The 24,441-nt window shown below is 47.7% G+C and overlaps 1 protein-coding gene across 1 annotated transcript in view; it reads right to left on the reverse strand.

Annotated features, from left to right (window-relative positions):
* Positions 1–24,441, reverse strand: part of LOC137304897 (suppressor APC domain-containing protein 2-like) — a 41,065-nt gene that overhangs the window by 15,567 nt on the left and 1,057 nt on the right. The gene's annotated exons all lie outside the window — the stretch shown is intronic.

Here is a 24,441-nt window from a genome sequence, read left to right on the forward strand (position 1 = left end):
TGGACCCACAACCTTCTGACTGAGAGGTGAGAGCACTACCCACCGAGCCAAAGCTGACACTGAGTGCCTTTAAATTGTATATGTAAGGGTTCAAACAAACTCCATTAAGACACATCGCTGTTACTGTTCTGAGTTTGTTGTTTATCTAGTGCTCTGTTAGCTGCTGTTTTTTGGTTGCTTGTCTGGGCTTGACTGATATGGAGAGCAGTGCTCACATGATGAGGTGACCTTCGGTCACTCTCCTCTGCAACTCATCAAACCAGCTCGCGCTTCATGGATTCTGCCTGAGCCACATTACAAAGCAGGGATTTCACAGCTAAAGCTGACAGAGCTCAAAGACCACTCAAAAACCACTTCACTAATGACTGTTACGTAGAATTACACGGAATGTACAGCACAGAAACAGGCCATTCAGCCCAACTGGTCCATGCCGGTGTTTATGCTCCACACGAGCCTCCTCCCTCCCTACTTCATCTCACCTCATCAGCATAACCTTCTATTCCTTTCTCCCTCATGTGTTTATCTAGCATCCCCTTAAATGCATCTATGCTATTCGCCTCAACTACTCCTTGTGGTAGTGAGTTCCACATTCTCACCGCTCTCTGGGTAAAGAAGTTTCTCCTGAATTCCCGATTGGATTTATTGGTGGCTATCTTATATCTGTTCCATAATTGTGTCTAAAATTGCTATTTTTTTCTCCCCTCTCTCCTTTAGGTGCTGGGAATCAGATCCGAGTGGGAACCAATTGCTCTGTTCATGTATAAGGCTAGACATTGAGTGCCAGAAGGCTATTCTACCATGGGGTGGGGATGTGACATCAGAGACGAGCCTGTTCTTGCCCGTACCTGACACCCAACCTTACTGGATAGTGACTGAAGGTGGGGTGGCTTTGGCTGATGTACCCCCTCCCTAACACAGGAACTCTGAGGCCAACAGTTGTGAATTTACCACTACAACAGCAACTTGCATTTATACAGCACCTTTAATGTAGTAAAACATCCCAAGGCACTTCACAGGAGGGTTACCAGACAAAATTTGACACTGAGCCACGTAAGGAGATATTAGGACAGGTGATCAAAAGCTTGGTCAAAGAGATAGTTTTTAAGGAGCGTCTTAAAGGTGGAGGGAGAGGTAGAGAGGTTTAGGGAGGGAATTCCAGAGCTCAGGGCCTAGGCGGCTGAAGGCACGGCCACCAATGGCAGAGCAATTAAAATCTAGGGATGCGCAAGAGGCAAGAATTAGAGGAGCGCAGGGATGCGGAGGGTTATAGGGCTGGAGGAGTTACAAAGATAGGGACTTTCCCAGTCTATGGCTTTGCACTACACTGAATGGTCCATTTAATCAACTATCTAATGGGGGGTTGTCGAGGGGAAGAATTATTCTCTTATGAAATCTGTCGTTGGCTGCGTGTTTGGGACACCGTTTTAGAGGGTTGGTGCTACCTTGATGAAATTTGCAAGAACCAGGCTTTGCGGGGAGGGGATTACAATGACCTGCTCGTTGATGGTGTTTGCTACTATATTTAGGAACATCCATAAACTTAAGCTCATCCAAAATTCTGCTGCCTGTACCCTAACTCGCACCAAGCCCCATTCACCCATCACCCCTGGGTTTGCTGACCTACATTGGCTCCCGGTCTGGCAACGCCTCGAATTTTAAATTTTCATCCTTGTGTTCAAATTCTTCATGGCCTCACCCTTCCCTATCTCTGTAACCTCCTCCAGCCCTACAACCCTCCGAGATCTCTTCACTCCTCCAATTCTGGCCTCTTGTGCATCCCCGATTTTCATCGCCCCACCATTGGCGGCCATGCCTTCAGCTGCCTAGGCTCTGGAATTCCCTCCCTAAACCCCTCTGCCCCTCTCTCTCCTCCTTTCAGACCCTCCTTAAAACTTACCTCTTTGACCAAGCTTTCCGTCACCTATCTTAACGTCTCCTTCTTTGGCTCGGTGTCAATATTTTCTTTGCCTGATTATGCTCCTGTGAAGCGCCTTGCTATAGGACGGATTAAACACAAGATCACAGAAATAAAGCTGCCCTGATAGTTGAGTAAATGTGGCATTGATTCAGACAGCGCTGTTTCCAGTGAAGTCAGCTGTACTCAGCCATGCCTCAGAACCAGTAAGCTAAAGTGGGGTAGGGGGGGGGGGTTTGGAGGGGTGAAAAGTCAAGCCAGAGATCCCACTCCCAACTGCTATCCAAGAAAGCAGAGGCACAACCTAGTGGGGACAACTGGGCCTATTACAAGATGTGGAGTTTGGGCGAGGGGGTGACATAACACATGCCCTAACAAACATTCGGGGATAATCCTCATTCCAACCCCCCTCCTCCCCAACACCATCACTATCCCGAGTGGTGCCAATTCTAAACAGTGCGTATCCCTGAACAGGATCGGGCCTGGCTACGATGCTCCCCGTGGTCGAATATCCTGCCGACACACACTGTCTAGACTCGCACGTGAAAGCTTTTGAATTATACTCTGTGTGTTTGAAGTGAACCCTGCGTAAGTTAACAACCCAGCAGAGGGGAGGGGGGTTTAATTAAAAGAAATAAAATCCCAATCCAAAGAATAAGCAAAACTTGATTTTCCAGATTTTGACATTTACCACACGCAGATCCACAGGCAACTGGCATCTGAGGCACTTATCCATTCAGGGGTATAATCCCACTGTGTTAAATATGCTTTTGTTGAGTGTTTTCTGATTTATTCATTGCATTCAATGGGTGAATAAATAATTCAACGCACCGTGGGGGGCGTGGAGGGCGGAGTGGGGGGTGGTGAAGATTTGCAAACTGGCCATTCTTTCCCTCCCTAATCTGATTTTACAGGAATCCTGACCCAGCTCAAACGTTTCTTGGCCAAGTGACTTCACCTATCAGGGATCCAACTCTACCACAAAGAAACATTTTGTTTGGTGCCAGTTTTGTCTCCCGCAGGTGCTGACTCCCCGCTGGGACTCGGTGACGGGCGTACAGTCACCTCCTGCACCCAATCCAACTTACCATTCTTCCTGTGTCAGCCCGGCTCGTGATTATCTGCAAGTTATTCTCCCACCCCCTCCACACACACACACACGCCCACCCACCCTTCAGTCCTCTCCCTATCTCTGTGAACACCTCCAGCCCTACCGCCCTCCGAGATCTCTGCGCTCCTCCAATTCCGGCCTCTTGCGCATCCCCGATTTCCATCGCCCCCACCGTTGGCGGCCGTGCCTTCAGCCAGCTGGGCCCTATGCTCTGGAATCCCCTCCCTAAACCTCTCCGCCTCTCCACCTCTCTCCCCTCCTTTAAATCGCTCCCTAAAACCTACCTCTTTGACCAAGCTCTTTGGTCACCCATCCCAATATCTCCTTACGTGGTTCGGTGTTAAATTTTGTCTGATAACCCTCCTGTGAAATGCCTCGGGACATTTACTTATTGAGGGGGAGGGGGATAGAAGAGGTAAAAATGGCAAATTCAGCTGTATGAGTTGCACAGCTGTACAAACAGCAAACACCTTCTGCACAGATGCTCTCATGTATACTCTGTTCTACACACACCAGTGTTACCAGGCCAAAGAATGGTAAGGCAGAGGATCAGGACTCAGCTCAACAACTGGATGGTAGTGAGTCAGCCAAACTCCCCTCCTCCAAGGTTTCAGCAGTGGCTCAGTGGGTAGCCACACTTACCTCTGAGGTCAGAAGGTCATGGGTTCAAGTCCCACTCCAGACATTTTGAGCATGATGCTCCCAGTGCCAGTACTGAGGGAGTGCTGCACTGTCAGAGGTGCTGTCTTTCAGATAAGATGTTAAACTGCGACCCTGTCTGCCCCTCTCAGGTGAATGTAAAAGATTCCCATGGTACTATTTTGAAGAGCAACAGGGGAGTTACATAGAAATTAGGATTTTCTATAGCCCTTCGAGCCTGCTCCGCCATTCAATATGATCATGGCTCCCAAGTTTGTGGGAGCTTGCTGTGCGCAAATTGGCTGTGGCATTTCCCCACATTACAATGGTGACTACACCTCAAAAGTACTTCATTGGTTATAAAGCTCTTTGGGGCATCGTGAAAGGCGCTATATAAATGCACTTTCTTCCCCCTCCATGTTAAACCTCCACTTTCTCTGTGCCGAGTTGGTTGATCTCACCTGGGGCAGAAATAGAGGCAACTGCGACTTTCCTCAGCTACGGAGAGGGCGAGGGAGGGAAGTAAATCAGCTGGAGTTGCTGCTCCCCATCTTTTGCTGATGGCTCCGACTCCGTAGTGGGCAAATGCAGGGGAGGCCGGGTTGGGGCTCGGCTGTAATTTCACCCCCACCCCCGCTCTACCTCCCACGGTCAAATAGCTTTCTGACACTCAGAGGGGGGAGTTTTAACCTAACCCGTCCATTGGGAAACTGCTGGGATCGGGTCCCCGCCCCGATTTTATTCTCCATTAAAGTCAATGGATGTTCGGCAGGGTGTAAAGCCAGTGTTCCATCTAATCCCATAAGGACTCTCACCGGGCGAGGTTAAAATTGAGCCCTGGGGGAGTTCTTAGGCCTCGGGCCTTGCCAGGCTTCGAGAAGTGGAGGAGAGAGTGTGTCCTCCACATCGGGCAGACAGAAACCCTACGTGTATGGATTTCTCGGTGGCTTGGGTTGGGGACGGGTGTCCGATCAGGTCAAACAGTCACCTGATAAGAAAAAGAAGCATTAGCACACTTAAATTTACATTTAAGCAGAATTTTTCAGGCCTAAAATGGATCCACGTATCTTTACTGGATATTCCTGTTTGACACCTACAGATTACATTGACAGCAATATCCTTCAGCTATAATACCTGAATCTCTGGGCCAGGAAACACATGGTCCTAGGCAGGAGAGGATTATCTTTCTGTTGTGTTAGGCCTGCTAAGCAGCTAAGCAGATTCTCAGGGAGTTGCACAGGATGTTACGCACCAACTCTGTGACCCATTTAAAAAAGCGCTTTCACTGATAGTTTACGGGATACTCCCTTGATGTGTTTACGGTGTCAGCCCTGGCTCAGGTGGACGTCAAAGATCCCACGGCCATTATTTCGAAGACGAGCGGGGGAGTTCTCCCCGGTGTCCTGGCCAATATTTATCCCTCAGCCAACATCACTAAAACAGGTTATCTGATCATTATCACATTGCTGTTTGTGGGAGCTTGCTGTGCGCAAATTGGCTGCCATGTTACCTACATTACAACAGTGACTACACTTCAAAAGCACTTCATTGACTGTAAAGCGCTTTGGGACGTCCTGAGTTTGTGATATATAAATGCAAGTTCTTTCTTGCTTTTATAGAATTACATAAAACAAACAGCACAGAAACAGGCCATTCGGCCCAACAGATCTATGCCAGTGTTTATGCTCCACATGAGCCTCCTCCCTCCCTACTTCATCTAACCCTATCAGCATAAGTAATCGCAAACCAAAGTTACCAGTCTCTGCATTGAGGAGTTCTGCTGCCTCGTACACACTGACTGGGAATGGAGCCTGTGTACCAACACTGAGCTGGCTAGACACAGCGGAGTGGGTCAGAGGGGAGGGAAACAGGCAGTTCTAGGAAAACGACAGGGTGCAATTGCAAGTGAAGGAAACGGAGAGTCAATTCGAACTTGAGGGGTCGGACGCAGCTCCACACCGAGATCATGGGGTCATTTGAACCTAACTCTCCAGGCGGGAATCCCACGGGATCAAGCGGAACGCCGGTTTTAAATCCCGCCCGATATTACTGGAGAGTAAAATCGGGGCACTCAATCCCCTCTGTTTCCCGACTGGCGGGTTAGGTTAAAATTGGCCCCTTTAACTCTTTGTCAAAAAAAAACCTGTTGACTCTTTCTTGCGGGGGTTTGTGTTTAGTCGAAAGGGGAGGGTAGCTCCCTAGGCAAGTAGCATCGATGATGAGTGTCAATGTGAGCATTGCAGAGAGAGACACGGCACCATTGAGACATAACGCGGAGTGCCAGAGGCTCACAGCACTGAAGCGAAATTACAGAGAAATCAGGAAAAGTCCATTCGGCCCGACTGGTCTATGCCGGTGTTTATGCTCCACACGAGCCTCCTCCCACTCAATGAAAGGATCACACACAGAGACAGCAGTCAGAGCCGAAAACAATCACAGGCAGCCAAAGGCCTTGCAATGTGCACGTGATTCTCCCCGGTTGACTGTAACCCTTTCATTTATTAAAGAAAAGGTTGTGCCCTGCTTCTTTCTTTACAGGAGTAGAAGTGCAGCAGGCCTCCAGTTTGCCTGTGAGCAGGTCCCGTCGCAACTGAAGCTACAGGTTGACACGGGAAACCTCTCCGGGCTGTCGATGCCGTCCCTTGAAGCTGCCGTCGCCTCCCAGCCGGAGATGGGAGCAGCAGCCGCGGGCCGTGCCACCCCGCCACGTGCCTCGGCTCCCGGCCAGCCAGACTACAGAGCCTTCTGTCTGTCCGGCTCTGCATCTGCGAGGGCCAACAGCGACTCTAAAGACGATCGATGTCCGCAGCTGTGTGAAAGGGGACCTCGCCTCTGTGAATTTTTGGCTTGCAAGTCAAAAGATCATGAGCCGAGCCTCATCAGTACCCAACATGGTGTTCAACCACGGAAGCCGCAGCACAGAAATAGATCCGTTCCGTCGCACCCCGAGCTCATCCACTGAAGCGGCCTCCTCCAATCCCTTTGCCCTGCCCGTTCCCTGGTATCCGTTTATATTGTTCTTTTTCAAACATTTATCCAAGTGTCAGCCTTGGCTCAGTGTGTAGCACTGTCTCTCGCCTCTTGAGGTCGGGTGGTTCGAGCCCCACTCCAGAGACTTAAGCCCATAATCTAGGCTGACACTCCCAGTGCTGCACTGTCAGAGGTGCCGCCTTTCGGAGGAGACGTTAAACGGAGGCACTGTCTGCCCCTCTCAGGTGGATGTAAAAGATCCCGTGGCCACTATTTCAAAGAAGAGCAGGGGAGTTCTCCTCAATGTCTGGGACAACATTTATCCCTCAACCAACATCATTAAAACAGATTATCTAGTCATTAACACATTGCTGTTTGTGGGACCTTGCTGTGTACAAATTGGCTCTTATGTTTCCTAAATTACAACAGTGAGTACAGAGAGAGGGAGTGAAAAGACAGTGAGAAGATGAAAAGACAGAGAGGGGGAGGGATAGAGAGAATGAGAAGATATGAAAGAGAGAGAAGGGAGGGATGGAAAGAGAGAGGGGGAGGAGGAGACAGAGAGAGGGGAAGACAGAGAGAAGAAGGGAGGTTTGAGATCTGAGTGAGAGAATGATCACATTGGAGGTGAACATCAAACCTTCGATCCCAATCCAGTGAAATGCTGCCTTTTGCCCCCTGTACTAGCTGTTGAGATGTGTCATGGACAAGTGTTGGGGAGGGGGCCAAGGTCACCACCACCCAGGGTGAAGAACTTGAGTGAAACAGCCTCCAGGCCCCGTCACTACACACAGAGGACGCAGTGTAGCGGCCTGGCGAGATCCCTCTGTCACTGGAGGCATTTGGTCAGATGGTGGGAGTGGCATCAATGTCGTACATCGGGAGAACTGTGAGCTTCGAGAGCCGAGTGCCAGGACCGGCCTTACGCACAGAGGGCTGTCTGTGACAGACTGACAGCAGGACTGCAGGCAAACTGCTACAGGCCCTGTGGGGAATCTTAACCCTTCGCTTGCATCATTAGAAAGAAAGATCTTGCATTTCCATTGGGCCTTTCACAACCTCAACACGTCCCAAAGCGCTTTTACAGCCAATGAAGTACTTTCGAAATATAGTAATGTAGGAAACGCGGCAGCCAGATTGTGCACAGCAAGCTCCCACAAACAGAAAAGTGACAATGACCATTAATGACTGATTCCATTTCACTTCTTGCTATTTACCGCCATTGGGGATCTGGTCAGAACATTGCTTTTTTTTAAACCGAAGCATTCGGAGGTCCGTAGCAAAAATTTATATACATTTCGCAGTGAGGAGGAGGAGGTACTGAGATTAAAAGAGACACATGCAAACTTTCAGAGTGACAGCCCCCTATAATCGGCCTTTGTTCTCCTCTCATGGACCATTAACTCTGTCTTCTCCTCTGCTCTCAGTAACAGCTGAACCAGCAGGCAGTAGGAGTAAGAAAGGGAGCCAGTCAGTCGACCAGTGACCAAGTGCTGTGTGTGGGACTGCCTCATCCATTCTCGTAATGAGCTGAGACTTTAGAAGCAAATTTATTAAAACATGAAAGGGGCACTGGTCTTCTTTAAGAAGTGGTTGGGGAAAAAAATCATATATTTGTTATTATTATTATTGGCGCTGGGCCCACGCATGTTGTGCACAGAAGCTGTTCTGCTGTGAATCCATTCGTTGCAACAGAAATTATACCTTAAAAGGATATCATTCCTATTTTGGGATGGGCAGAGCAGATAAGAGCCACACCACACAATGACATCACCTGGAATATCTTTGCAATCTGAAATTATCTCCTAACAATGCCAGTTACTGTATTGTATGGTACATTAATCCAGAGATGAACAAAAGCTTGGGACTGGGTGGTAGACTGGGTCAGACACTGTCCTTTCCCCCTCTGGGACTGGGTGGTGCAGTGGGTCAGACACTGTCCTTTCCCCCTCTGGGACTGGGTGGTACAGTGGGTCAGACACTGTCCTTTCCCCCTCTGGGACTGGGTGGTACAGTGGGTCAGACACTGTCCTTTCCCCCTCTGGGACTGGGTGGTGCAGTGGGTCAGACACTGTCCTTTCCCCCTCTGGGACTGGGTGGTACAGTGGGTCAGACACTGTCCTTTCCCCCTCTGGGACTGGGTGGTACAGTGGGTCAGACACTGTCCTTTCCCCCTCTGGGACTGGGTGGTGCAGTGGGTCAGACTCTGTCCTTTCACCCTCTGGGACTGGGTGGTGCAGTGGGTCAGACGCTGTCCTTTCACCCTCTGGGACTGGGTGGTACAGTGGGTCAGACGCTGTCCTTTCACCCTCTGGGACTGGGTGGTACAGTGGGTCAGACACTGTCCTTTCCCCCTCTGGGACTGGGTGGTACAGTGGGTCAGACACTGACCTTTCACCCTCTCGGACTGGGTGGTACAGTGGGTCAGACACTGTCCTTTCCCCCTCTGGGACTGGGTGGTACAGTGGGTCAGACACTGTCCTTTCCCCCTCTGGGACTGGGTGGTACAGTCGGTCAGACACTGTCCTTTCACCCTCTGGGACTGGGTGGTACAGTGGGTCAGACACTGTCCTTTCCCCCTCTGGGACTGGGTGGTACAGTCGGTCAGACACTGTCCTTTCACCCTCTGGGACTGGGTGGTACAGTGGGTCAGACACTGTCCTTTCCCCCTCTGGGACTGGGTGGTACAGTGGGTCAGACACTGTCCTTTCACCCTCTGGGACTGGGTGGTACAGTGGGTCAGACACTGTCCTTTCCCCCTCTGGGACTGGGTGGTACAGTGGGTCAGACACTGTCCTTTCACCCTCTGGGACTGGGTGGTACAGTGGGTCAGACACTGTTCTTTCCCCCTCTGGGACTGGGTGGTACAGTGGGTCAGACACTGTCCTTTCCCCCTCTGGGACTGGGTGGTACAGTGGGTCAGACACTGTCCTTTCCCCCTCTGGGACTGGGTGGTACAGTGGGTCAGACACTGTCCTTTCACCCTCTGGGACTGGGTGGTACAGTGGGTCAGACACTGTCCTTTCACCCTCTCGGACTGGGTGGTACAGTGGGTCAAACACTGTCCTTTCACCTCTGGGACTGGGTTGAAACGATGATGCTGTCTGTAAGGATCTTCCACAAAAGGCGTTTGGGCAGTTTCAATCCGGTTTCCAGTGGGCGTGGAACCACAATAGAAAACTGATCCCATTTGGCACCAATTCAGCGCTAAATTGGCAGTTTCACTCAATGAGTTCTCGGGGTGACTGGGAAAGGGAAGTATTTCACACTCGTGCACTGTTGAGGTTGGGGGAGCTGAGGTACATTGTTTGGGCAGTGCAGAAGGATCTTTACCCTGTACCTAACAGCATTCAAACTGATCTGGGAGTGTTAGGACAGTATTCAACTTCCCGGCACTAACACCTCCCCCTTTATAAGCACCGAAAGTTAAAAAAAATGGTCTTGAAAGGTGTCAGAACAATAATCACTGCTCATTTGGCCATTAAAAACAAAACACTCACTTAATGGATTTTCAACTGCTAAGCGCAATGGTTAATGATTTTAGAAGTGGAGAGGTTGCTGATGGCAGACCTTGCCGAAGGGACAGCAATTAAACAGCCAAACAGAGATGGGAAAACAGCAGGGGAGTGGGACTAATTAGGTGACCTATTGGTGACTTCATCGGATGCACTCTCGCCTCTGAGTCAGAAGGTTCAAGTCCCACTTCAGAGACTTGAGCACATAATCCAAGCCAGCACTCCCAGTGCAGGACTGAGGGAGCGTGCACTGTCGGAAGAGCCATCTTTCGGATGAGACGTTAAATCGAGGCCCCGTCGGGTCCTCTGAGGCGGATGTAAAAGACCCCACGGCCACTATTTCAAAGAAGAGCAGGGGAGTTCTCCCCGGTGTCCTGGCCAATATTTATCCCTCAACCAACATCATTAAAAACAGATGATCTGGTCATTATCACATCGCTGCTTATGGGATCTTGCTGTGCGCAAATTGGCTGCCGCGATTCCTATATTACAACAGTGACTACACTTCAAAAGTACTTCATTGGCTGTAAAGCGCTTTGGGATGTCCTGAGGTCGTGAAAGGCGCTATATAAATGCAAGTTCTTCAAAGAGCCAGCACAGGCACCAAGGGCCTCGTTCTGTGCTGTATGATTCTATGATTTGATGTGACAGTTAGAAAATTCTTGCATGCTTCCCGTCCCTGTGCTTTCAATGTGACCTCTTTTATCATGACAAGATTACAGATGCAAATCTCTCTTCCTCCCCACCCCCCACCATCTCATGTAATGCCCTGCTGGATATCCATGATGTGGAGATGCCGGTGATGGACTGGGGTTGACAATTGTAAACAATTTTACAACACCGAGTTATAGTCCAACAATTTTATTTGAAATTCACAAGCTTTCGGAGGCTTCCTCCTTCCTCAGGTGCACATTCACCTGAGGAAGGAGGAAGCCTCCGAAAGCTTGTGAATTTCAAATAAAATTGTTGGACTATAACTTGGTGTTGTAAAATTGTTTACAGCTGCTGGATATCAGCAGCACACACTCCAGAGAGAACTCCGATTGCTCCATTTAACGAAGCCCTGGATTAGAAGGCTGCGAGTTCACCCTCATACGTTACCCTCATACAAGAGATGTTGTACGACTGCTGACACGAGGCTCACTTGATGGAATTTCTACCTTTCAAATCCTCTCTGAACCTTTCATTGCTTGGGATAGCGTTTTGGCAAAAAGGGAATGAACGAAGAACCAGACTTGAGTGGTCTCCACCAATCGCTACGGAGTCTGTACCCTGGCACTCTCCCTCTCCTCCTCTTCATCCTTCTTTCCTTCCTCTCCGCCATACATAATAGTATGACACCAGATGCTCAATTGGGTCTCGAATTACATTTAAGTAAATGGGTTTCTTTTGTGAAGTCCAGATATGCTACATGCCCATGATAAAATCCTGGCTTCATTTCTTTCAAAACTCACCGCACTTTCATTCACCTTTCCTGACTTCTCCTCCACTTCCTGCTCTGTGTCCCTTACTCCCCCAAGGCAAAGCATCTCAGGGTCCTGACGGAAGCTCATCGACCTGAAACCTTTGGGGAGTCAATTGTAACCAAACTCGCCGGGCGGGAATCCCATGGAATCGGGTGGAACGCCGCTTTTACACCCCGCCCGATATTGACTTTGACGGAGAGTAAAATAGGGCGAGGTGTTAAAAACCAGCATCGTACCCAATCCCGTCAGTTTCCCGACGGGCGGGTTAGGTTAAAATTGTCCCCGTTAACCTTCTGTTTCTCTCCCATCGGCACAAAGGTCAGGATAAAAAAAGGGGGTGCAGAATATCCCTGTGGCCAACAGCAACAACAACAACTTGCATTTATATAGCACCTTTAATGTAGCAAAACGTCCCAAGGTGCTTCACAGGAGCGATTATCATACAAAATTTGGCACCGAGCCACATAAGGAGATATTAGGACAGGTGAACAAAAGCTTGGTCAAAGAGGTAGGTTTTAAGGGGCATCTTAAAGGAGGAAAGAGAAAGGTGAGACGTTTAGGGGGAAATTCCAGAGCTTAGGGAAGCAGGCAGTCCCGCAGCTGCTGGGCTCAAAGGCCTACAAGCTTCCGTCCTCTCATGTTACCCAGTGTGGGGGTGTGACTGAGCCATGTTAATGGCCTGGTCCATCGGAATGGGGCACAGCTTGGCCTGTCCAGCACCGGGGGCACAGGGAGGCAGGGAAAATCGGCCCCTTATCCACCTCTCTCAGGTGTACCTGCTGAATGTATCCTGATTGGTGTGCGTAGAAACTAGTTCCCTTATTAGTTCTCAGGATGTGGGCAATACTCGACAAGGCTGCACTTATTGTCCATCCCTACCAGCCCTAAGAAGATGGTCCTGGGTGACTGTTGGCAATATGTTGTTATTAATGCTACCAAGAGTAGTTAATCCTTCTTAATAATAACTTCTAACTGGCCCGAGTGTGACCGAATATGCAAGCCTTATTATAGACACAAGAACAACGTTCCAATGCAGTTATACCAAACAACAAGTATTTATATAACAACGTTCTAATACAGTTATATCAAATAAACAAGTATTGTACAACCTGCAGTCCGTAGGAGATGTCAGGCTGACCAGACCTGGTTCGTAGGGTACGTGGACCTCCACTGTCCTGAGAAGCTTCTAGCTTTTAGTGGGACAATGCCTCAGTTCTTATATCTTTCTGAAGTGTATTTGCTTCTAGTAGCTTAACGACATTTAGCCTTATGGTGTCCCAGATATCTTCCTCCAGGGTGCCCTTTGTTCCAGACATCTTTCAGATGTCGATTCTATGGTGTTAACTGTTTGTCAGACACGTTTTTTATGGGGTTAACTGTTGTCAATTCTAACTAGTTTATGGGGGAGGGACATGCCCTTATCTTTCTCTGTAGGCAAGCCCCTGCGTGTCCTGTTTTTGCTCTTAACTTGGATTGTTCAGTTGCAAACATTTAAGATGTCTCATCCTGTGCATGCCAATCATGAAGGTTACCTAATTATCTGAACAAAGCTCCTGCAACTAACATAACAGGATTAGTCTGTGTCGATGTCCTGAGCCTTTGATTATGCCTTGGGACTTCTGTTATCTGTTTCTGACAATTGGTCTTCAATGTTTCTGTTTCATGCTTCTATTGTCTCCGCAATCTTCCCAATCATTTTGCTTGATGTCAGACTTAATCTTGTCAGATCTAACTGCCTCAGCAATATCAGTGTTATCATTTCCTGTGGAATGTTAGCTCCCTTTGTATTCTCACCCCTCCCCTCATAGTGGGTGATACAAGCTGCTACGTGTTCTTACAGACGCAGGATCTGCGCTTCCCACAGCATCGCTGTTTAGCCAAGCGCCTGAAACTTTGCATAATGGGATATATGACTATGATTTGGCAACCAAAGGTATTAAGGGATATGGGCCAAAGGCAGGTATATGGAGTTAGATCACAGATCAGCCATGATCTTATCAAATGGCGGAGCAGGCATGAGGGGCTGAATGGCCTACTCCTGTTCCTATGTTCCTATGGAAATCGGATTTCTTACAGCAACTTCCCAGTGATTGTTTGAGGAGATGTTAAGCCGAGGCCCCGTCTACCCTCTTGGGTGGATATAAAAGATCCCCCAGCACTGTTTTGAAGAAGAGCAGGGGAGTTCTCCCCCCGATGTCCTGGCCAATATTTAACATTAAAACGGATTATCTGATCATTATCACACTGCTGTTTGTGGGATCTTGCTGTGTGTAAATTGGTCGTTGCGTTTCCTACATTACAGCAGTGACTACACTTCAAAAGTACTTCATTGGCTGTAAAGCGCTTTGGGATGACTTGAGGTCATGAAAGGCGCTCTGTAAATGTGGTCTGTCTGTCTTTCTTTCTTTCTTTCCTTATCTCTCTTTCTCTTTCTCCATTCTCTCTTTCCCTTTCTTCATTCTCTCTTTCTCTAGGCCACGTACAGGGCAATGAGTCAACCACATAGTGTGGGACCGGAGTCACATGTAGGGACGGGGCGGTAGGTTCTCTCCATTAAAGGACATTGCTGAACCAATTGGGTTTTTATGACAGTCCAGCAGCTTTCATGGTCATTATTTCTCTGTTGCCAGCACACAGATGACCAGATTTTTACTGAATTCAGTTTCACACATTGTCATGGGGGAGGGGAGGTTGAGGCTATCTCACTATCACTCCCCCCATTTAGAATCAAACTTTTAAAGGGGAATCCTGGCAAAAAGGGATTGAATGAGGAACTCCTGCAGTGAAGTCCTGGGACTGAGATGATTGGCCTCCAACGACCACAACCATTTTTTTTTGTGCCATGTATAAATCCAACCACAAGGAGAGTTTTGATAAAACAGAATCTCTTTGATCAATACTATCACAGTCATTGCTCCTCTGAACTCTTTCCTCTTGCTCCTTCTAAGCCCCACATACCCATCCTTTAAGCTCCTCTTTGCATCCTCACTGCGTTGAAACCAAGGCCTATCGCCCTACTCCTACTCCAATTCATCCTTTCCCAACACCTCAAAACTCCTAACCTATCTCAGTCTTCCCTTCCTCCTGCAATCTACAGGCTTTTTAAAAACTAAACATGGCGTTCCCGAATATTACTTGATTAACCGTTGCCTTCCCTCCTATCCTTTACAACCATTTCTTTTTCAACTTTAGAGCGAGGCCATTCAGGGATGATGTCAGGAAGCAATTCTGCACACAAAGGGTAGTGAAGTCTGGAACTCTTTCCCCCCCAAAAGCGATTGAGGCCAATTGAAAATTTCAAACTGAGATTGATAATTTTTGTTAGGCAAGGGTTTTAAGGGTTATGGAACCAAGGCGGGTAGATAGAGTTAAGATACAAATCAGCCATGATCTAATAGAATAGCCGAACAGGCTCGAGGGGCTGAATGGCCTCCCCCTGTTCCTACGTTGAGCAATAGATGTCATGGTTCCCCAGTAATTAATTGAAAATAATGCGACAACTCCGCTCGTCAAACAACATCAACAACAGCGTGCATTTATATAGCGCCTTTAACGTAGTAAAACATCCCAAGGTGCTTCACAGGAGCGATTATCAAACAAAATTTGACACCGAGCCACGTAAGGAGATATTAGGACAGGTGACTAAAAGCTTGGTCAAAGAGATAGATTTTAAGAAGCGTCTTGAAGAAGGAGAGAGAGGCGGAGAGGTTTAGGGAGGGAATTCCAGAGCTTAGGGTCTAGGCAGCTGAAGGCACGGCCACCAATGGTGGAGCGATGGAAATCGGGGATGCGCAAGAGGCCAGAATTGGAGGAGCACAGAGATCTTGGAGGGTTGTAGGGCTGTAGGAGGTTACAGACATAGGGAGGGGCGAGGCCATAGAGGGATTTGAAAACAAGGTTAAGAATTTTAAAATCGAGGCATTCCCGGACCGGGGGCCAAATGTAGGTCAGTGAGCGCAGGGACGATGGGTGAACAGGACTTGGTGCTAGTTAGAATACAGGCAGCACAACCACACAGACTCAATTAATGAGCCCAGATGTCAAAGTCAACAAACAGAATGGTTCAGATTTTAACCTAACTTGCCCAGCGGGAACGGTTTGGGTTGAGCACCCCCTTTATAATGGAGCATAAAATCCGGCAGAGTGTAAAACGGGCGCCCGACCGGAATCCAGCCCATTCCCGCTGGGAGGGTTAGGTTAAAATTGGGGCTAATGACGCACTCCTTACAGTAAGAAACAAATCCACTTTCCTAATTCGCGGCCACAGCACAGAATGGAAAAACCCCTCTTGCCACCCAGAAATCACCACCTGCTCAAAACGAAAATTTGACAGGCACATCATCCGTTATTTTGCCCCCGAGAACAAACAGAGCCAGTAGTGTGTCAGCCGTGGCTCGGGGGTAACACTTTTGCCTCTGAGTCAGAAGGTTGTGTGTTCAAGTCCCACTCTAGTAGACCTAACCATAAAAATCAAGGCTTACACTCCCAGTGCAGTACTGAGGGAGTGCTGCACTGTCAGAGGTGCTCTCTTTTGGATGAGATGCTAAACCGAGGCCCTGTCTACCCTCTCGGGTGGATGTAAAAGATCCCATGGCACTATTTAGACGAAGAACAGGGGAGTTCTCCTGGGTGTCCTGGCCAATATTTATCCCTCAACCAACATCACTAAAAACAAATTATCTGGTCATTATCACATTGCTGTTAGTGGGAGCTTGCTGTGCGCAAAATGGCCGCCACATTTCCGACATTACAACAGTGACTACACTTCAAAAAGTACTTCATTGGCTGTAAAGCATTTTGGGACATCCTGAGGTCGTGCAAGGCGCTGTATAAAGGCAAGTTCTTTCTTTCTATAAGGCATTTATCTCTGCACCGACAATTTTTAAATGGCATTCATTCCAGTTCATACACAGGAAATCGCCTGACTGGTTGATAAAATGGTCTTTTCCTTTGTGAGGTTGCACAGTTGGTTCAGGCCAGGGTCAAATCAGATGAGATTGGGTCAGAAGCACTCTCAGAATCAATGCCACTTAAAGTCAAATGGGAGAAGGTCAATTAACACCATGGCCTCAATTACTGAAGAAAGTAGAAAGACAAATCAGAAAATAATGGCAAGGGAATTCTTACTGCAGTTTGTGGCGCTATTTCCCAGTCATGGGTTTGTCCAAATAACTTATCGGTCAAACAATGAGGTAAAGACCAGCATTTTTGTGCTCCTCACCCACCCTCTCCCCTGAAGGCGCTGATCCTACTGGGTTATGGTTCTACAGGATGAACCTCAATCTCCCACCTCCCATTTTGCCACTCTCCATGTGCGAGCTCAAACAATGAAGGCTGATGGGCTAGTCACCAATAGAGGGCATTGCCTGACATCCGCGTACATGCAATTTCCAGCAGGAGTTACTCGATCATGTTCAGGAGTAGGAACCCAACCTTAAACCAAGGTCGTTGGACCTCAACTGAAGGACCCCGACCTAAGTCCAGGCTGAAATGACCTAACTCAGTTCAGCCTGGGGTTTAGATTCAAGGCCTCCTGGTCTATCTAGCTCAATATTTAAAAAGGGGTTTGGTAGTGTAGCGGTTATGTTACTGGACTAGTAATCCCAAGGTCTAAACAAATTAATCCAGAGATCATCGGTTCAAATCCCAGTTTGAGAATTTGAATTAAAAAATCTGGAAATAAAAAGCTGGTCTCAGTGACCATGAAGTTGTCAGATTGACATTAAAAACCCAATTGGTTCACTAATGCCCTTTAGGGAAGGAAACCTTGGCCTATATGTGACTCCTGTCCCAAACCCACCCAACTTGGTTGACTCTTAACTGCCCTCTGAAGCAAGCCACTCTGATGCATCAACAGATAACAAGAATCACCACACGGTTCAAGAAGGCAGGGCAGCTAGGGATGGGCAATAAATGCCAGCCTTGCCAGTGATGCCCACATTCCAAGAATTAAAATAAAACACACCTGTAACCAGAGAAGCCACTGGTTTTGACTGTCTGGTAGAAGCTTGCTTTCTGCTGATATCGCCTTAGTTTGCTACATGATTGAGGTTAGAAATGGATCCTAGAGTTAATGTTGTGAGTGGTAAGGAGAGGCAGTGAACTGAGTCAGTAGCAATCTACAGACAAAATCAGCATCCGGGACGAGCTTCATGGCCATTATAACTGACCTCAAATAATGTAGTGGTGCCCAGGATTTTTTTCCCCATTTGTTTTCCTCTCGTTCCAGTTCTTGTTCTTCATGTGTGTTCCTTAACCTTAGTCTCCAGGCGGGAATCCCACAGGATCGGGTGGAACGTTGGTTTTACACCCCGCCCAATATCACTCTCCGTTGACTTCAATGGAGAGTAAAATCGGGGCGGGATATAAAACCAGCGTTCCACCCAATCCCGTCAAGTTTCCCAATGGGCGGGTCAGGTTAAAATTGCCCCCGCAGTCTTGCTGTGATTTTCCCTCCATTACACCATGGATTTTAACACCTGGCTTTCTGCTTGGCGTCTCCTCACAACACTACAGCTGGGAGCCACTCATCATTTGGGGAGCCAGGCCTGCTCTGGGACCTTCTATCGCATGGTATGTACTATCAAATCACATATCTTCCCCCTCTCCAAAAAACAGCTGCTGTTTAGAATTGGACTGATTCCGATATGTTCTCGGATGCAGCTGTGTGCATGTACACACATGAACAATATATGTGGAGACTTCCGGTCTGCCAGTGAACGTGACTGACATTTACTGAGTCAGGAGCAGGGATAGTCCCCTGGGGGCTGAAGTCATTCATGTATGACATTCATATCGGAAAAGGTTTCCTAGAGAAGGGTCTGTCTGATAGTGTGTTTGTGTGTGTGAGTGAGTGAGTGAGTAAGAGAGAGAGGAGAGAAAGAGAGAGAAATAGAGGAGGGAGAAATGAATAGAGGAGAGACATAGAGAGAGAAAGAGAAAAAGGGAGAAGGAAAGAAAGAGAGGGAGAGAAAGAGAGACAGAGAAAGAGAGAGAGAGAAAGAGTGAGAGAGAGCAAGGAGAGAGAGAGAAAGAGAGTGATAGAAAGAGGAAGAAAGAGAAAGGGAGAAGGAAAGAAAGAAAAAGAGAGATAGAGAGAAAGAGAGAGAGAAAGAGAGAATGAAAGAGAGAATGAGAGAGAGAGGAGAAAAATAAAAAGAAAGAGAGAGAGGTCAGAGATGGGCATGGGAGAAGTTATGAAAAGAAGTAATTTTCTTATTTTTGTCAAGATACATTTATTGTTTTGAAAGTAGCAATTGTTCTGTTAAAGAGACCCGTTATTAAGATCCTATTACAACAGTTCCTACATTACAGCAGTGAATACACTGCAATAAAGAGCTTCATTGGCCGTAAAGCGCTTTGGGATTTTTTTTTATTTGTTTATGGGATGTGGGCGTCGCTGGCGAGGCCGGCATTTATTGCCCATCCCTAATTGCCCTTGAGAAGGCGGTGGTGAGCCGCCTTCTTGAACTGCTGCAGTCCGTGTGGTGAAGGTTCTCCCACAGTGCTGTTAGGAAGGGAGTTCCAGGATTATGACCCAGCGACGATGAAGGAACAGCGATATATTTCCAAGTCGGGATGGTGTGTGACTTGGCGGGAAACGTGCAGGTGGTGTTGTTCCCATGTACCTGCTGCTCTTGTCCTTCTAGGTGGTAGAGGTTGCGAGTTTGGGAGGAGCTGTCGAAGAAGCCTTGGCGAGTTGCTGCAGTGCATCCTGTGGATGGTACACACTGCAGCCACTGTGCGCCGGTGGTGAAGGGAGTGAATGTTTAGGGTGGTGGATGGGGTGCCAATCAAGCCGGCTGCTTTGTCCTGGATAGTGTCGAGCTTCTTGAGTGTTGTTGGAGCTGCACTCATCCAGGCAAGTGGAGAGCATTCCATCACACTCCTGACTTGTGCCTTGTAGATGGTGGAAAGGCTTTGTGGAATCAGGAGATGAGTCACTCGCCGCAGAATACTCAGCCTCTAACCTGTGCTTGTGGCCACAGTATTTATATGGCTGGTCCAGTTAAGTTTCTGGTCAATGGTGACCCCCAGGATGTTGATGGTGGGGGATTCGGCGATGGTAATGCCGTTGAATGTCAAGGGGAGGTGGTTAGACTCTCTCTTGTTGGAGATGGTCATTGCCTGGCACTTGTCTGGCGCGAATGTTACTTGCCACTTATGAGCCCAAGCCTGGATGTTGCCCAGGTCTTGCTACATGCGGGCTCGGACTGCTTCATTATCTGAGGGGTTGCAAATGGAACTGAACACTGTGCAATCATCAGTGAACATCCCCATTTCTGACCTTATGATGGAGGGAAGGTCATTGATGAAGCAGCCGAAGATGTTTAGGCCGAGGACACTGCCCTGAGGAACTCCTGCAGCAATGTCCTGGGGCTGAGATGATTGGCCTCCAACAACCATTACCATCTTCCTTTGTGCTAGGTATGACTCCAGCCACTGGAGAGTTTTCCCCCTGATTCCCATTGACTTCAATTTTACTGGGGCTCCTTGGTGCCACACTCGGTCAAATGCTGCCTTGATGTCGAGGGCAGTCACTCTCACCTCATCTCTGGAATTCAGCTCTTTTGTCCATGTTTGGACCAAGGCTGTAATGAGGTCTGGAGCCGAGTGGTCCTGGCAGAACCCAAACTGAGCATCGGTGAGCAGGTTATTGGTGAGTAAGTGCCGCTTGATAGCACTGTCGACGACACCTTCCATCACTTTGCTGATGATTGAGAGTCGACTGATGGGGCGGCAATTGGCCGGATTGGATTTGTCCTGCTTTTTGTGGACAGGACATACCTGGGCAATTTTCCACATTGTCGGGTAGATGCCAGTGTTGTAGCTGTACTGAAACAGCTTGGCTAGAGGCGCAGCTTGTTCTGGAGCACAAGTCTTCAGCACTACAGCCGGGAAGTTGTCGGGGCCCATAGCCTTTGCTGTTTCCAGTGCACTCAGCCGTTTCTTGATATCACGTGGAGTGAATCAAATTGGCTGAAGACCGGCTTCTGTGATGGTGGGGATATCGGGAGGAGGTCGAGATGGATCATCCACTCGACACTTCTGGCTGAAGATGGTTGCAAACGCTTCAGCCTTGTCTTTTGCACTCACGTGCTGGACTCCGCCATCATTGAGGATGGGGATGTTTACAGAGCCTCCTCCTCCCATTAGTTGTTTAATTGTCCAGCACCATTCATGACTGGATGTGGCAGGACTGCAGAGCTTTGATCTGATCTGTTGGTTGTGGAATTGCATGTTGCTTCCGCTGTTTAGCATGCATGTAGTCCTGAGTTGTAGCTTCACCGGGTTGGCACCTCATTTTTAGGTACGCCTGGTGCTGCTCCTGGCATGCTCTTCTACACTCCTCATTGAACCAGAGTTGATCTCCTGGCTTGATGGTAATAGTAGAGTGAGGAATATGCCGGGCCATGAGGTTATAGATCGTGCCGGAATACAATTCTGCTGCTGCTGATGGCCCACAGCACCTCATGGATACCCAGTTTTGAGCTGCTAGATCAGTTCTGAATCTATCCCATTTAGCATGGTGGTAGTGCCACACAACACATTGGATGGTATCCTCAGTGCGAAGACGGGACTTCGTCTCCACGAGGACTGTGCGGTGGTCACTCCTACCAATACTGTCATGGACAGATGTATTTGCGACAGGTAGATTGGTGAGGACGACGTCAAGTAAGTTTTTCCCTCATGTTGGCTCACTCACCACCTGCCGCATGCCCAGTCTAGCAGCTATATCCTTCAGGACTCAGCCAGCTCGGTCAGTAGTGGTGCTACGGAGCCACTCTTGGTGATGGACATTGAAGTCCCCCACCCAGTGTACATTCCGTGCCCTTGCTCCCCTCAGTGCTTCCTCCAAGTGGTGCTCAACATGGAGGAGGACTGATTCATCAGCTGAGGGAGGGCGGTAGGTGGTAATCAGCAGGAGGTTTCCTTGCCCATATTTGACCTGATGTCCTGAGATAGTGAAAGGCGCTATATAAATACAAGCCTTTCTTTCTTTCTTACATATGAGGGATTCGGGGGTGGGGAGATTGGTGAAAAACTGTGGGCAGACGCTGTTAGAATCACATCTCCAGCAAGCTCCATAAGATCAGTGTATTGTTTACTGAGCCCTTCAATATTGAAGAACTATTCTGGCTGTGTCCCTGCTTCGACAGAACTGTCCTCGTCTGTTCCTGCCAACACTGTGTCCTACTCACTCCTCCTCCCCACATCCTCCTCGCTGGTTGAAATCAAGACTGATTGCTCCCTTTCCTCCTCCAATTCAATCTTTATTTATTTATTTATTTATTTTTTATTCGTTCATGGGATGTGGGCGTCGCTGGCGAGGCCGGCATTTATTGCCCATCCCTAATTGCCCTTGAGAAGGTGGTGGTGAGCCGCCTTCTTGAACCGCTGCAGTCCGTGTGGTGACGGTTCTCCCACAGTGCTGTTAGGAAGGGAGTTCCAGGATTTTGACCCAGCGTTTTCAAAACTGCCCTCAGCCCTCCCTTACCCCTACAATCTACAAACTTGTAAAACCCAAGCTTGGTGTCACAAAGGGTAGTAGAAATCTGGAACGCTCTCAAACAACAACATCTTGCATTTAGATAGCGCCTTTAACGGTAAAACGGCCCCAAGGCGCTTCACAGGAGCATTACCAGTGCAAAGAAAATCCCCAAAAGGCTGTGGATGCGGGAGGACAATTGGAGGTTTCAAGACTGAGATCGATAGATTTCTGTTAGACAAGGGTAGTAAAGGATATGGAGCAAAGGCGGCTACTTGGAGCTGAGGTACAAATCAGCCATGGTCTAATTGAGTGGTGGAACAGGCTCAAGGGGCTGAATCCCAAATAGTTACCAGGTCTTTTTATTATCTCGTTCCCCTTATCCCAAATAATTACCAGGTCTTTTTATTAACTCGTTCCCTTTGCTCCTATCATCTCCCTCTATCTCACACATACCAAGTGAGAAATTACACTTAAAGCATTCGTCTGACATTCCCCTGTCCACTATTTTAAAGGAGGCCTTGCTCCTTTCACTTTAGAATTTTAACCCCTCTGAACCCCTATGTTCAAAAAAGGTCCAGAACCATTCTCTTGAACTTAACCTAATCTTCCTGTTCTTCCCCCCGCCCCAGCCCCCGCTCCCCACCACACTCCCACCCACCCACCCACTCTTTCAGTTCCTCAATTGTTCCTTCTTTCCACAATCTCCAGACGTTTAAAATACCAGACTAGGTGACACCTACAACAACAACGTACATTTATACAGCAATCTTTAACGCAGTAAAACGTCCCCAAGGTGCTTCACAGGAGCGATTATCAAACAAAATTTGACACCGAGCCACATAAGCAGATATTAGGACAGACTTGGTCAAAGTGGCAGGTTTTAAGGAGCATCTTAAAGGAGGAGATAGAAGTAGAGAGGTGGAGAGGTTTAGGGAGACAATTGCATAGCTTAGGGCCTAGACGGCTGAAGCCACGGCCGCCAATGGTGGAGCGATGAAAATCGGGGATGCGCAAGAGGCCAGAATTGGAGGAGCGCAGAGATCTCGGAGGGTGGTAGGTCTGGAGGAGGTTACAGAGATAGGGAGGGGCGAGGTCATGGAGGGATTAAACCTACCTCACCTCGTTTTGTCCATCTTGGTGGTGTCCTGCACTATGGGCCTTGACCCTTCACCCAGGCTTCTCAATTTTAGAAATTAATTGAAATGTGTCAGGCCGTGTGGACTGATCAATTATTTTATTACTTATCAGTAGTATAGAACTGATTGACCCCTCGCCCTTTGCTCAGTCTCTGCTCCCTGCTGTCATTCCATTTATTAATTATTCCTCTGTTAACTTCCACTAGGATGATTATATTTACTAATGTTACTTTTTTCCATTATTAAACACTTATCCGTTATCAATTATTCAGTTAATGATTATTTTACTCATCTTATGCTGAGCTCCTAGTCGCTGATTAATTTGTTTAATTGCCTCTATTACTTGTATTTCTCATCTTACTCACCCTGCTCTAAACATTCCTGTTGTCCACATTAGGGAACCACAGCCAACCCGTGCCATTCCTCTGTCCGCTATTTAACGCACAGTGTTAGTCTATTTTTGAATGGGTTAACACCCCCACTAGAATGGCAGATGGGACAATGTCGCGGGAGTACGTTCAACGCTCACACATCGCTTGCAAAATTTCCGGTCCAGTTAGTGCTCTCTGCCACTCGGTTGTTTATGATATTGTTTATTATTAATGTAGCTGATATTTCTTTTCTCATCGTGTGCCGAGTTCCAGCCCTCTGCTCCCAGACTGTTTATTAATTTATTTAGCATACTTATGTATTTATCAATACAATTCATATTTACTCATGCTGTTTTGAGTTCCTACTCTCTGTTGCCAGACTCTATTATATATTTATTATTAATCATCTGATATTTACTCACCCTGCCCTAATCCCCTGCTCTCTATTGCAGGCAGTTTATTATTAAGTATATTTATTATTAATAATGTAATAGTTACTCACTCTGCGCCGTCCCTGCTCCCTAGTGCAGGACTGTTTATTAATTAAAAGTATATTATTAATAATCTGATATTTACTCACCCTGTGCTAAGTTCTAACTGTCTGTAGCAGTACTGTTTATTAATTAAAAGTGTTTTATATTATTAATAATCTGATATTTACTCACCCTGCCTTGATTCCCTGATCTCTATTGCAGAACTGTTTATTAATTAAAAGTATTATTAATAATGATATTCACTCACTCTGTGCCAAGTCCCTGCTCTCTGTAGCAGGAATGGTTCTTAATTAAAAGTATATTATTAATAATATGATATTCACTCACTCTGT

This window comes from Heptranchias perlo, chromosome 39 (assembly GCF_035084215.1).
Source record: "Heptranchias perlo isolate sHepPer1 chromosome 39, sHepPer1.hap1, whole genome shotgun sequence".
Taxonomy (NCBI): domain Eukaryota; kingdom Metazoa; phylum Chordata; class Chondrichthyes; order Hexanchiformes; family Hexanchidae; genus Heptranchias; species Heptranchias perlo.